General features: G+C 42.9%; 1 long non-coding RNA gene across 2 annotated transcripts in view; it reads right to left on the bottom strand.

Annotated features, from left to right (window-relative positions):
- The window catches only part of LOC110345598 (uncharacterized), a 43,339-nt gene that overhangs the window by 15,317 nt on the left and 13,856 nt on the right, over positions 1 to 14,166 (bottom strand). For both annotated transcript variants that reach the window (XR_002389029.2, XR_015452517.1), the window contains exon 3: positions 10,050 to 10,155. This is a non-coding gene — a long non-coding RNA (uncharacterized LOC110345598). The remainder of the gene's footprint in view (positions 1 to 10,049; positions 10,156 to 14,166) is intronic.

Here is a 14,166-nt window from a genome sequence, read left to right as displayed (position 1 = left end):
GTTCTTAGGAAATGCACATCGAAGAATCCAGGGCCATGGCGCCTCTCCTCAGTCCCACGTGACCCAGACAGAACACACGAGTGCATGTAGCTGCGTGAGTGTGCGTGAGTGGAGGAGCTAGAGTGCAAATGGGAACGAGACAGTGAAGCTGCCAGAGTCCACACCACCAGTCAGCCCGGGGAGGGGGGGTCCTTGCACTACCTCAGCAACTTTGCGGTACGTTTGAAATGGTATCAGAGTCAAGTTACCAAGATACACACGCTTCAACAGCAGCACACCGATGGCAACATCTCAAAACCAAGCAAAACCCAACAAGTGTGGCGGAATGACTGACGGTGACAAGGAGAGAGTGAGAAAGGGAGAGAGAAAAGAATTGGAACAAATAAGGCAGACTCTAACAGAGGAGAAGAGAGGGAGGGGCAGGGGAGGAAGAAAGGGGAAGCGAGGCAGAGCGGGGGCGGGGAGGAAGGGAGGGAGGAAATTAGTTCTGATCCTCCTGCCTCAGCCTCCCAGAGTGCTGGGGTTACAGGCCTGCATCCCCACGCCTGGCTGCAGGCTCTCACTGAGGTGCTCATTGTTCTCCCACTTTAAATCTTGCAGGAGGGTGACTCCACAGCCTTATCTCCAGCTCGGTCCCACACTTGGCACAGCGGCACGGAGACTCGCCTGGCCTTCCTGCCGTTGTTGCTATGACTCAGGGACCCAAACTGACCTTCCCTCTTCCTCCCCAGCCCATCCCATCTCACCTGGGGGCCTCCACGAATGGCGAGGCCCCCAGAATCCTCTAGAAAGTTGAGGTTCTCGCCGCCTTTGCCTCCCCTTCCTTTGCCCTAAGTCCACGTTGTTGCCATGCCCGAGTCGCCCTCTGGCCGGTGCTTCTCACCTTCTCTCTCTAACTCCAGCTCTTGGCAGAGCGTCCTGGGATCACGGCTGCAGCCTCCTGCCTGGCTGCAGCTCCCACAGCTCCTTCCATCCATGGACACTGTGGCTGTGGCCAGCCTCATTCTCCTGGAGGAGTCTGATCCCAGTGCTCCAGAACGTACCCAAGACCCCGCAGTCCTCCTGTTTCAGCCTCCCTAGTAGCTGGGACTAAGCTCATGGGCCACCCACCATACCTAGCTTTCTGATTTTTTCACAAATGTTTGTCTTCGCATCCAGCTTTGTCAGAAGTCCCTGGAAGCAGGTGCTCATCCCATCTCGAGTACCTGCCTCGGCACACGGCTGGGTGTGTTGCAGAGCAGAGCAGACACCTAATTGGTGGGCTGGGTTTTCCTCATTTCTGTGTTGTTCGGTTCTACTTAGAGCGCTCCACATGCTCACCTCACACAGACACTAGAGGAGAGGAGAGCTCGGGGTATGACGCCAACCTTTGGGTTTTGCAGTGGCCCTGGGGTCAGAGGCCGATGTCACTGTGACCACACATAAGGCTCTGTGGCAGGAAGCCTGAGGGGTGAAAGGCTGCTTCCAAGGGCTCTGGGTTTTCACACTTCCATAGAAAGCACCCTAACAGCGTGGTACTGCACTAGAATACACCCAGGGCAACCAAGAACTATGGTGAATGTTTACATTTTAAAATTTTTATTTCAGTGAAAGACATATTGCCATTAACCCTCCCCCTCAAAATACTTCAAACAGCTACCCCATGGTTCCGGCCACTTTCTGCAGCAGTTTAGGGAGTCCTCTTTGGGAGGGGCTTTATGAGGTGAAATATAAAATGTGATTGGCCGGGGATTTAGCTCAGTGGTTCCACTGCCTGGCTTGCAGGTGCAAGGTCCTGAGTTCGACCCCCAATCCCCCCCGCCAAAAAAAAAGTGATGAGTGCCGTCCAGCTGAAAGGCAGGCTTGTAAAGACATACACAGTGTCCTCATCCACTTTGTTCATCGTATCTGATACCACGCAACTTCTGGCTCTACCCAAAGTCAAATGACCATGGCAGGTCCACGTTTTCAGTCAGTTCAGGACATCGAGGAAGCCAGGACATCACAACTAAAGTCACTGAGAAAAGAGAGCTCCAGAGCTGCTCCAGAAAGCGACAAGAAAAATGGGATGGGTTTAAAGCGGGGAGGGAGGAGAGGTTCGTGGCAATGTGCTTAAAGTTTTAAAAATTTAAACATTCATCATAGTTTTCAGTTACGCCTCATACTGACTTTTCCATAAATGTTCCAAAATTTAGCCTGGTTTCAAACACCCTGGGCGTGTGCTGCCTGTGGGGGAGAGCTCTCCTTCCTCAGCCCAAGACAGAGTTCTCATATCATGGCAGACAGCAGCTGCGTCTACGTCTACTTGCTTCATAAACAACTCCAGTGGCCGAGGTGCTGTCCTACCCAGGAAGGGGCCGGCGCCTGACCCTCCTTAGGTCACTTTCTGACTAAGTCATCAAAGCGCGATGCCTCCCAGCCCAGGCCCCCGCCTGGAGTCCTCCTCCTGTATTGCCTCATTTCGGCACACGAAGGAGAGAATGATGTCATGCCTCCTCAATGCCAAGTGGTCCTCTAGAGAGGCGACACCACACGTGGCAGTGTGCCTGAGACAGGTCAGCCCGGGCAAACATTCAGCTACCTGTTGGCCTGGAACTTGGCCCCTGAGGTGCTGGTTCCTAGCAGCACACAGAGGTTTTTATCTGTCCATTTGATCTCTTTGACATGGTGAACTTCAAAGCTTGGTCCAAGACCACACAAGAAACACAAGCTGGCATCCCTGCCGCATGGGGGGACGCAGACCAAACATTTATATCTCCCCAGAACTGCAATAATATTATCAACAACTACTTACTGTGGGCAAATGTTTTTTATTGCTGTAATATGCACTTCCTGTTGTGATTTTAGCCCGTTTCCTCTTGTGTACTTTTCGGGGGAGATGGTAAATAGTTCTTTGTAGTTCCCGGAGCAGGATTCTAACCTTTCTGCACGAACACAGCACGTCGGGCCCTCTTTGGTGGACCACCTGCCGTGAGGACGTGTTTGTCCAGGTGCCCTGTGTTTTTCTGGTTCATAGACAGATTCCTCTCTGGTCCCATTTGACATTAGGACCTCAATGAGCTATTCGCAGGTCCAGAGGCAGAGATGTCCTTGATATGGAAGGTGTTCAAACTATGCTGTAGCCTCACCAGACAATGAACCTCTCATTTAAGGATCTTCATACCACCACCCTTCACGGGAGAGGAAAAATCTCCACAACTCCCTGATCCAGATTCTCCCATTTGGGCTCCTGCGGAAGCAGAAGTCACCCACGGTTATGGCGTGCAAGGCCCCAGGTAGGAGGTAGGACTGGCCTGGAATCCACTCACTGGGCCCCTCCTCCTTCCTCTCTGCTGAAAAGGCCAGCGATTGTCCTGTGGACAGTTTTGGGCCCCTCTGACCCCCACCCCCAGGACCCCGGATGGAAGCTGTGCGAGGTGCTGATCATGGAAAAGGGCCACGCAGGGAGACAGTTGGGGACACCAAGGAGACACAGGCGCCAGGGCCGGGGGACAGGGTGAGTGAGTCCCATGGCTTCGGTCTTCCTGCAAAAACAGTCCTCACCGCACCCCTGCCTCCCGCCCCGTGGTTTCTCCGCCTTGCCAAAGAAAAATTAAAATGCAGTATTAGAATAAATGTCAACCGTTTCTCCCACCCACCCCTAGCTTTCAACTAGTGACACACACCCTAGTGACACACACGCACATGGCTTTGGAACTCTTGGCGATTCTGCTGGACGGAGAGGCCAAGGCAGCCGGAGTGTTCCAAGACCAGGGCCACCAGAGCGCCTCTCGGAGCCCAGTGTGGGAGGGGACCGCGGCCGGGGAAAGTACTGCAAGCCTCCTGCTTCTGCTTAAAACCTGGGTCTAGTTCATCTGAAATTCACAGTGGACTGCATGTCTTGGATTTTTATTTGCTAAATGGGGCGACTCTTAAGTGGGGAGACAGACGTGATTAAGCAGATAAAAGAGCCAGAAGCTCAAAGATGTTTGAGAATTAATAACATTGAAGGTGGGTGGGTCCCTGGATTAGAATACATATAATACGTCTTTCTTTCTTTCTTTCTTTCTTTCTTTCTTTCTTTCTTTCTTTCTTTCTTTCTTTCTTTCTTTCTTTCTTTCTTTCTTTCTTTCTTTCTTTCTTTCTTTCTCTCTTTCTGGCTTTCTCTCACGCCAGTCTTGGACTCTCAGCGATAACCCTGCCTCAGCTGCTCAAGTGTTGGATTACAGGTGTGAGTCACCACCAGGGAATATGTAAGTCATTAAAAAGAAATTGTTCTCACTTCAGTTTTGAACATAACACATTCAAATGGCCTAATAGTATAAGATTTGTTTGGAAGAAATGTGTAAAGGATTGCTAGAAGGTTTTTGGGGGGCGAAAGATGCAGTAAGGGAGAATTTGCCCTAAAAGTTTTTAAACTGATCATTCAGCTCTGCTAACTAAAATAAAAAACAATGGAGGGTAGCACCCGGAGAAACAGAACCAGATCAACATGGAAATGGAGTGTATGACAAAAGACAGCATATTGGATCAGCCTGGAAAGATCACTTAACAGTTTGGGGACTGATTCACAATATGGAGAAAAGCTAGATTCTCTACCTCACATCACCTAAAAAATAGACTGGATTAAAGAGTTAATGTTTAAAATATATATTAATATATTTGATGAAAATACAAGTAAACATTGTCAGAAAATATGAGAAAGAACTTCCTATACCACAATTTTAAATTCCAACATTTGCCTACATCAGTATTTATACTGCTGACTGCAAAAATACCATATTCAGAGTTAAAAAGCTGATGACAAATGTATGCTAAACAAATGTTCCTAAAAACATAGGAATCATAGGCCAAATTAGGTAGTAGATGGGTTTTACAGGTCAGTAAGAGAAGATGAATTCTCTATTAGAAAAATAAAAGACAGTGACTAGACAATTTTTTAAATGGCTGAGAAGCGACCCAAAGATGTTGCATCACATTAGCAATCAAAGATGTTGAATTAAAATGAGGCTTTTTTCTGTTCTTTTTGGCAGTGGTGGAGATCAAACCCAGAGCTTTGTATATGCTAGGCAAGTGTTCTCTTATTGAGCCATGCCATAGTCTGAGCGTTGAAAAAGACTAGTATATTTAAAAGACTTATATATTATATATCATTTGGACAAAGATCTGGAGGTGGGGAGGAATCTATCAGCAGGATCTTTTGGGAAAGATATTCATCAGTATCAATCAAACCTCTTAGAAAGAGCACTTTTTTTGGTACCGGGTATTGAACTCCGGTCCTTGTGCTTGCACTGCAGGTGGCGAACCCACTGAGCTAAATTCCCGGCCCAAGAGCATGTTTTTAGTACACAGCAGAAACAAGGGCAAATCACAAAGATACAGCAGGAACCAGAAGGGTGGCCCTTAGTCATGGCCCACAGTGCTGTGTTTAATAGCAAAACTGGAAGCAGAGGCAGTGACTGACAGTAGGGGTGATTCTGAACATCACGGGACTTCCTTTTCATAGAACACCATGCAGATATTTAAGATGATGGTGCAAGATTTATGTTTATTGACATGGAATGTATCTACTATAAACTGTGACATGAAAATAGCAATGTGGGAGGGGGATGTAGCTCAGTGGTAGAGCACTGGGTTCAACCCCCAGTGCTTCCAGAGAGAGAGAGAGAGAGAGCGAGGGAGAGAGAGACTGACTCATTTCACTTCCTTCTTAAGAAATCTGTGTACCACTTTGTACCTGCTAGGATGCCTGTAACTTTTTTAAAGACAGTAAAACTTGGGGAAGATGTTGAGAAACCTTGCTAATGGGGATGTAAAATGGTGCTTTGTTTTTGTTTGGTTTTTTTTGTACCAGAGATCGAACTCGGGGCCTTGCACTTGTGAGGCAGGCAGCTGAACCACTGAGCTAAAGCCCTGGCCCTAAAATGGTGCTTTGAAAAAAACGACCCTGAAATCCATATGCCCCAAAGAAATAAGGCATATGTCCACACAAAAACTTACACATGAATTTCATAGCAGAATTATTCAACACATCCTCAAAGCAGAAACAAGTCAAATGCCCATCCGCTGGTGCATAAGTAAAAAGTGGTATGTTTGTACTACGGAGGTATTATTCAACCTTAAGAAGAAACAAAGAACAGATACATGCTATGGGATGACTAATTTTGAAAACATTATGCTTATTTTATTTATTTATTTTTTTGGTACCGGGGATCGAACTCGGGTCCTTGTGCTTGTGCAGCAGGCAGTGAAACCACTGAGCTGAATCCCCGGCAACATTATGCTTATTAACCAAAAACCATATTTTGTCTTTTGTGAAGACTTCCATTCATATGAAAAGTAGATAGAATGTCCAGAATAGGCAACTCTATAGGAACAGATTAGTGGGTGGCTAGGGTTCGGGCAAGGGGAATGGGGTTGCTAATGGGTATGAGGTTTCTTTTTGGACCAATAAAATTGTTCTAAAATTGATTGTGGTGATGGTTGCACAACTCTATGAATAAACCATTGAACTGTATACTTTAAAATGGGTGAATTACGTAGCGGGATAATAATGTTAAAAATTTATAGGTATAGAAGCAAAGGAAAAACTTTGGAAATTATGTTTCATCAAAATATTAATAGTGGTTGTGTCTAAATGTGGGATTATCTTGCAGTTCCATTTGTGTACCCTCCACTACCTTTAGAAGTGTGCAAACACCATGCATTCACGCACTCAGGGAAGCAAGACAAACCTCTTATCCCCTCTCCTATTCCAGAATGTTTTAAAGACCTTTCAACTCCAAGGACTCTCACACACCATTGCAAACATTAAAAATCACTAAAGTTCTACAGTAGTTGTACTACTTTCCATGGAAACATAGGAGACCACGTTTATATTTTGTTTTTGAAATCATTGCCCTACAAAGAACTGATCTATGATTAGCTATAGTTTTCTGAGCCATTACCATACAAACTTGGGAAATTGTGCAAGAGGCAGAATTGGTCACCAGCAGAGAGGCTTCCAATGTAATGAGATTTATTATAAATTAACAATGATGCCACTATGCTGTGGTTAATAGACATGTAAACATTAATTCGATTTTTGAGGGGTTTTTTTATAAAAAGAGACTATTTCAAACAGGACCGGAGGTGTGTCTTGCAGTAAAATCTGGTGAAAATGGCAATTCTGGGTGAAACTTGCATTGATATACAAATTTTAAATGCTTTAGTAATGACTGATTTCTGCTACAGTGTAAATTAAATCAATCAATCTGCCAATTTTGACATTCATCACAGAGCATACTGTTGTAAAAGTTAAATTATTTCAATGGTGGGCAGTCTCTCTGGCCTCCCCCACCACTCATGCCCCCTTCCCAGCCTTCTGCCCCTGGCCTCCAGCCACGGGGGGATTGGGGGACAGCTGGGTGGGGTCCCTGAGTCTTCTCTTCCCTCCCCTTTCTTTCTGTTGGTTGTTGCTCCAACTGGGTGTATTGCTATTTAATATTGCACTGAAGGTTTTTTTTTTTACTTTTTTAAATTTTATTTTATTTTTCCCATTAAGTTTATTGGTACATTTTCGGTATAAAATACAGTTACATTCACCATTGGGATCTTGTACCTTTACATGGGTATCTTGAGTCTTATTTTTTTCCCCTTCCCCTGCCCTCCCTTCACCCCCTCCACCCTTCCCTATTTGCAAAGACTTTGTTTCCATTTTTTTCCTTTTCTCATATTTTTTCTTTTCCCTTTTTTCCTTTCCCCTACCCCTCCCACTTCCGCTGCAACTTTGGACCTTTTCTTCCTGTTACACAATATCAATTATACATTTTTTAAATTGCAATATCAAGATCTAGGAGACATTACCACAGATTTTACAGAATTTAAAAGGATATAGAAAGCATATTTCAAAAATCTGTTTTGAAATAAATTTGACAACTTCTAAGAAGTAACTTGGAAGACAAATTAATGAAACTGACTCTGGAGGAAATATAAAATTTGAATAGCACCTATTAAAGAAAGTATATTCCCAGCTTGAAAACCTACCTATATGACAACAGCAGGCTCATATACATTTTAACTGATAAATTATATCAAACAATTAAAGCAGAAAAAAGAAGGAACACTTCTCCCCTCATTTTAGGAACTCAACATTGTGCTAATCCTAAAACTGGATAAAGATAATAGAAGAAAAAAGTATGAACATAGATAGAAATTTGTTTAACAAAACAAACTATTAGAAGTCAAGTCTGGCAGTATGTAGAAAGTGGTTTTGTTATAGGGATGGCAGTGTTGGTTCAGCACTGGAAGATCCACCCCCAAAAGTCATCATTTTAACAGAGAAAAGGAAAAAGCCATATGATCTGTCACTAGTTGGAGAAAAAATATTGGACTAAATTCTACAGCTGTTCATGGTAAAAGCTATCAGGAGACTAGAAGTAGAACAGAACCTTCTCAACAGATTAAAGACATGTACTCCATACTTCCAATAAAAACGCCTTATATGAATGGAGAAGATATAATGCTTTCTCCTTAAGGTGGGGAACAAGGTCAGATATGCTTACTCTTTATCTGTCCATTAAACTTTGAAACCTAGGCCCCACCAAAATAGTCTGGCAATAAAATGACACAATTAGGATAGGATTGGCAAGATAGAAGCAAAGTCTTTATATGTAGATGAAATGATCATCTATAGAAAAAATACTAAGAAATCTCTAGGAGCCCCTAGAACTTGTATTTGAATTTAGCAGGATTAGAAAACACAAGGTATATATAAAAATTCAGGTCTGTGTATACTTGCTATAAATGAATTGGATACTGAAATTCAAAAGTTATGTAGGAGTACAAAGGACCTAGAAAAGTTTTTTAAAAAAGTGTTGGAAGACATTTAGTACCTAATTTTAAGACTTCTTCTAAAGCTACAGTAATCAAGGCAGTGTTGGTATAAGGCATATAGATCATTGGAATAAAACAGAGAATCTAGAAATAGAACCACACATATATGGTTCACTGAGTTTTGAAAGATTATTTAACATTAGCATTTTATAGAATATAAACTCAATTCAAGAGCCAAGGAAGGGATAGTGTTTTCAGCAAATGGCACTAGAACACCTGGTATCCGTATATAAAAAATTAACCTCAACCCTTTATTTCCATACATGAAAATAACTTGAAGGGATCTATGATCCTAAATATGAAAGCCTAAAAGTATAAAACTTTAAGAAGAAATTATAAGGGAAAATGTTTATGAATTCAGGGTAGGCAAGAACTACCTAGGATACAAAAGACATGATGTATAAAAGAAAAAAATTGATAAATGAGATTCCATCAAAATTTAGAACTTTAAATGACATCATTAAAAAGAAAAGTAGTCCTTAAGCAGACCATATTTCCAATGCATATAACCTATGACCAGAATATATAAAGAATACTTAGAGCTCATTAATAGACAACCCAATTAAAAAGTAGACATAAGAAGATGATAAATAGCCACACTGAAGGTTTTTTAAATAAATTTTTTTAAAAGGAAAAAGTATCATTTTTACCAAAAAATGAGAATAACCTGATAGTTTCTACTGAGATAATATTGCTTTGAAAATATACCCATAGCTTGCTGTGTTCCTCAGCTTTCTGTTACTATAACAAAATACCAGAGGGGATTGACTTATAAAGAGGAAAGGTTTTGGCTCCATTTTGAAAGTCTCAGTCCACAGTTGGTTGCCCAATTGCTCTTGGGCCGGTGGGAAGCCGGCACATCGTTGCTACATCACAGCCCAGCTGCTGACCATTATCACCTTCCAGGACACACCCTCAATGACCAGAAAACCTCTCTTTAAGCCCCGCCTCTTAAGGATTTCAATCACCTCTCACTCCACCACACTAGAGACCAAGCCTCCCCTTTGGCACCTTCCATAGCCAAACTGCAGCAGGTGCTACTAGACTTCGCCCAAGTGCATTCTTTAACTTGGAAACTTCATTCACCTGCTGTTGGCTGGATGGTCGCCCTTCTTATCTGACCCCAGGCAATTAACAGCAGCACTTTTTGTCTCATAAATGGAGGCCAGTGTCTTCTCCCACTTCTGAGCATACAGGACCGATAAGAATTCTCTTACCTGAGCCAGGCTTGACTGTGCTAGTTCTTCCTCCTGGAGACAGAGATCCTAGCTCAACTCGAGCACTTCATTCTTGGCTTTGTTCTCGTTTTGTCTCTTCTGCCTCCTGTACACACAGGCAGAAGCCACATGAGTAGGAATTAGGGGAGTTCTGGTCCTATGAAGCTCCAGCCCCACCCAGTACCAGCCCGCTGTCCCGTCAACATGGCGTGATGCTGGGTCAAGATCTGTCCCCACTGCGAACTACCCTGAGTGCAGCATCCTGAAGCTCTCAGTGTTCTCTGCAAAGCGATGCAATTCTGGAAAAGACTCGTCCACCCTTGAGTTTTCCTTCTCTATCTCTGCAGCAGTGCCAGCTCTGAGCTTCTCCCAGCCCACCTTTAAATCTCCTTTCAACACCAAATCAGCGAAAGACCTAATAGAAAATAAATCCGGGGGCCAAAGCAAAATCTCTTGGAGTTCTAGAAGGATTTGCTTTTATGTACTCACAGACAATGAAATGGGCGCCAGAGCTCCCTCTGCTGCGGTCCCTTGTTCAAAGGCAAAGACCTTTTCATACTGTTCATTACCCTGGCTTTCTCTAACCAAACCAAGTTCGTTTTGTAGAACCAAAATGTTTCCACTTCATCGAGCCTGTGTCTGTGCCTCATAGGTCTGAGATGGTGGACGAGATTCATAGCCAGCCCCCCCAAGAAGAGCTTCGCCTTTCAGTGCAATGCTGTTCGCACGAGTGGCCTCAAAACGTCACAACCAGACCAGGACAATCAACAAAAGAAACTTCCAGACTAGTCTGAAGTTCCTTTGGTCCTCGGAATACCGGCAAGCAACGTATCAGGCACACTGCTTTCAAAGGACCTATGACAATCTAGCCCAGGACCTGAGTCATCGAGTTTGCAGCTGACCCAAGCACGACCGGCACATTTCTTTACGGTTCAGTTTTGAACCTGACAGTCTGAATTCCAGAAATAGATTTTAATAGCTGCAGATTTTCCACGAGCATGGCCAGTTCTCCCTGTCTTTAATTGTGTCTCAGTTGCTGATAACATCACGTAAAAGTAAAGTAGGTTTGGTGGCATCCTGGTGACAGAGAGGCCCCTGTTACTCCAGCCATGCACCTTCCTCCTCTACCTTCTTGCCTGGAAAATTAGGCTGGTTGCTTTTTTTGTGGTTGTTTTGTGGGGTTCTTTTCTCTGTGGTTAGTAGCCAGAACAGTTGTTCAGTTGTCCCGTATTTTGATGCGTATGCGCTCGTAGGGTGTCAGGGAAGAGGGGAAGAGAGGAGTCTTCTTTGTCCACTCCCCAGCTGTCCCCAAGCCTAATGCAGTGCTTGCTGATAACAATGCTGAACTCATCACGCATTCTTTGGATCCATCTCCTGAAGTCTGGACTCTTCCCTGAGAAGTGTGATTTTATTTCAAAGTAGTTCTCAGCTCTCCACAGACATGAGAAATGTACTTTTGCTTTTTATATTTTAAACCGTTCATTTGATCCCCAGCATGGCAAAAACAAAACAAAATGAAAAACTATCACAGTCCTGAAAAAGAATTCAAGCTACCTCCTGGCCATCTTTTTCTCTGATGAAATGATTCTGGTTTGTTTAATTATTCGCTAAAAAAAATCTTTTATGATTAGTTTGCCACCCTGTCCAGTGTCAACATGTCACTGCCCACTCGACTGTCACGAACATTCGGCTGACACAAAACTCGGAGGAGTATTTACCTTCCCAAACCACACCGGCATTCTTTGTTTTGGTTTGGTTTTGGGGTTCCATGCTATTATTCAGCTGGTACCTGGCTCTCATCCCACCCTCTTTAGTCTCTGACCTTCGATCTTGCCAAGTTCTTCCCCATCCTATCTTTGAACAATTACTTTCTCTTCTGTCTTGTAATTTTCTGCAGAATTTTATAGTTTTTTTCTTTTTTACAGAATTTAATAACTTTTAAGATAACTTTAAATTGGGCCTGGGATTTAGCTCAGTGGTTCTGCTGCTTGCCTCAAAAGTGCACAAGGTCTGGAGTTCAACCCCTGGTACCAAAACAAAACAAAAAACCAATATTTGACTTAAGATAAATACTTCTTGTAAAATAAGCTCCTGGAACATCATACACCATCTGAAATTTTATGTCCAATATCCCAGCCTTAGAAAGTTTGGCAGTCATATTTTGCAGGGTTGATATCACAGTGTGGAAAAAGCCATGTCTCACAGCTGTCAGCTCCTTGGTCACTGCTGCTGCCCTAAAGGACAGCCACAAAAACACAAGTCCTCTCTTGGTCAGTGACGGGAGAGCAAAATTATTTCAATGTTTCCTGCTTTTTCTCTAACACTTTCTCCTTTACTTCTTCCCTCTTTATAGTCTTCACAATGTCTGGATAGAAGATGACTTATCATTAATATATTATGCGTGAATTTGGAGACTTTTTCTCTTCCTGAAAACAACTGTTAGCCTTTGCTTCTTCCCGTGCTTGACTGAGTTATAAAATTCTGTGACAAAAATAATCCCCTGCTTGGAATCTTGAAGGCATAGTTCCATAACTCCTAGTAGTGCTGTTCAGAGGCTTGATGTCATTTTAAAAGATATGTTTTATTAGTGCCTATTAATTTTACAAAATATTGGGTTTTAATGTATACGGTATGTTTTGATCGTGTCCATCCCTCTTGGAATGCTCCCTTTCCTCTCCTGTCCTCTCCCCTTGTCCCTTTCTCTTGTCTAATAATAGTCTCTCTTCTACTTTCATGGAATCCTTTCTTAGATTCCACATTTTAAGGAGTCTGGGTTAGTTTGCTTAAAATGGTGATCTCTGAGGCCATCCATTTTTCTCACAAATTCCATAATTTCATTCTCCTTTCCGGCTGATATGCTACTGTGTTGTGTGTTTTATCTGTTCATCTCTTGATGGGCTCCTGTGCTGGTTGCCTTTTCTTCGCCACTGTGACACAATACACATGGATTCAGGTCCCCTGTAGTCTGCTGACTTTAATTCCTTTGGGTATATGCCAAGGAGCGGGATGCCTAGGTCATATGGTGCTTCTGTTTTCAGTTTTGTGAGGAAGCTCCACCCTGATTTCCACCGTGGCTGTACTAATTTACATTCCCATCAGCAGTGTAGAAGGGGTCTTTCTCCCTGTGTCCTCCCATTGTTTACCGCGTTTTGTATTCCCGATGATAGCTATTCTGAGTGCAGTGAGAGGGGATCTCAAAATAGTTTTGATTTGCATTTCCCTAATGGCTAAAGATGATGGAAAAAATTCATATATATATATATATATATATATATATATATATATACCCTTCTCTTGAGAAGTATCTGTTCAATTCATTTATTCATTTGACAATTTATGGATGGGGCTGTTTGATTTTTTTTGATGTTTAGTTCTTTATACATTCTAGATATTAATGGTTTTTTTGAAGATTAGCTGACATAGATTTTCTCTCATTCTATAGGCTGTCTCTTGGCTCTGTTGGTTATTTTCCTTGCTGTGCAAAACTTTTAAAGTTGTTGTAGTTCCAGGTGGTGATGCTTGCTCTTATTTCCTGTGCTGTTGAAATCTGTACAGGAAGTCTTCACCTGTGCCTACAGCTTCAAATATTTCCCTGTGTTTTCTTCTAACAGTTTCAAAGTTTCAGCTCTTATACCTAAGTTTTTGATCCATCTTGAATTAATTTTTGTACAGAGTAAGAGATACATGTCTATCCTTCTACTGTGGGTCTAGTATCAGTCTTCTACAAGTGGGTATGTAGTTTTTGCAGCACCATTTGTTAAAGAGCCTGTCTTTTCTCCAACATACATTTTTTGACTACTTTGTCAAGAATTGGATAGCTATAGTTGTGTGGGTTTCTGTGTCCTCTCTTCCACTGGTCTATGTGTCTATTTTTGTGCTTGTGCCATGATGCCTTGTTACTGTGGCTTTGTACAATTTGAAATTGGGTATTGTGATGCCTCCAGCCTTGCTCTTTTCTCTTAGGATTGCTTCGGCTATTTGGGGTCTTTTGTGTTTCCTTATGAATTTTAGGATAGACTTTCTAGTCCAGTGGAGAATGTTATTGGAATTTTGATGGGGATTGCATTGAATCTGTACATCACCTTTGGTGGTTTGGCCATCTTAACAATGTTAATTC

Source organism: Heterocephalus glaber, unplaced genomic scaffold (genome assembly GCF_053883595.1).
Source record: "Heterocephalus glaber isolate CG9 unplaced genomic scaffold, H.glaber_assembly_v1.0 deba00001447, whole genome shotgun sequence".
In the NCBI taxonomy this organism is placed as follows: Eukaryota; Metazoa; Chordata; class Mammalia; order Rodentia; family Bathyergidae; genus Heterocephalus; species Heterocephalus glaber.
This window is presented reverse-complemented; position numbering and strand designations above follow the sequence as displayed.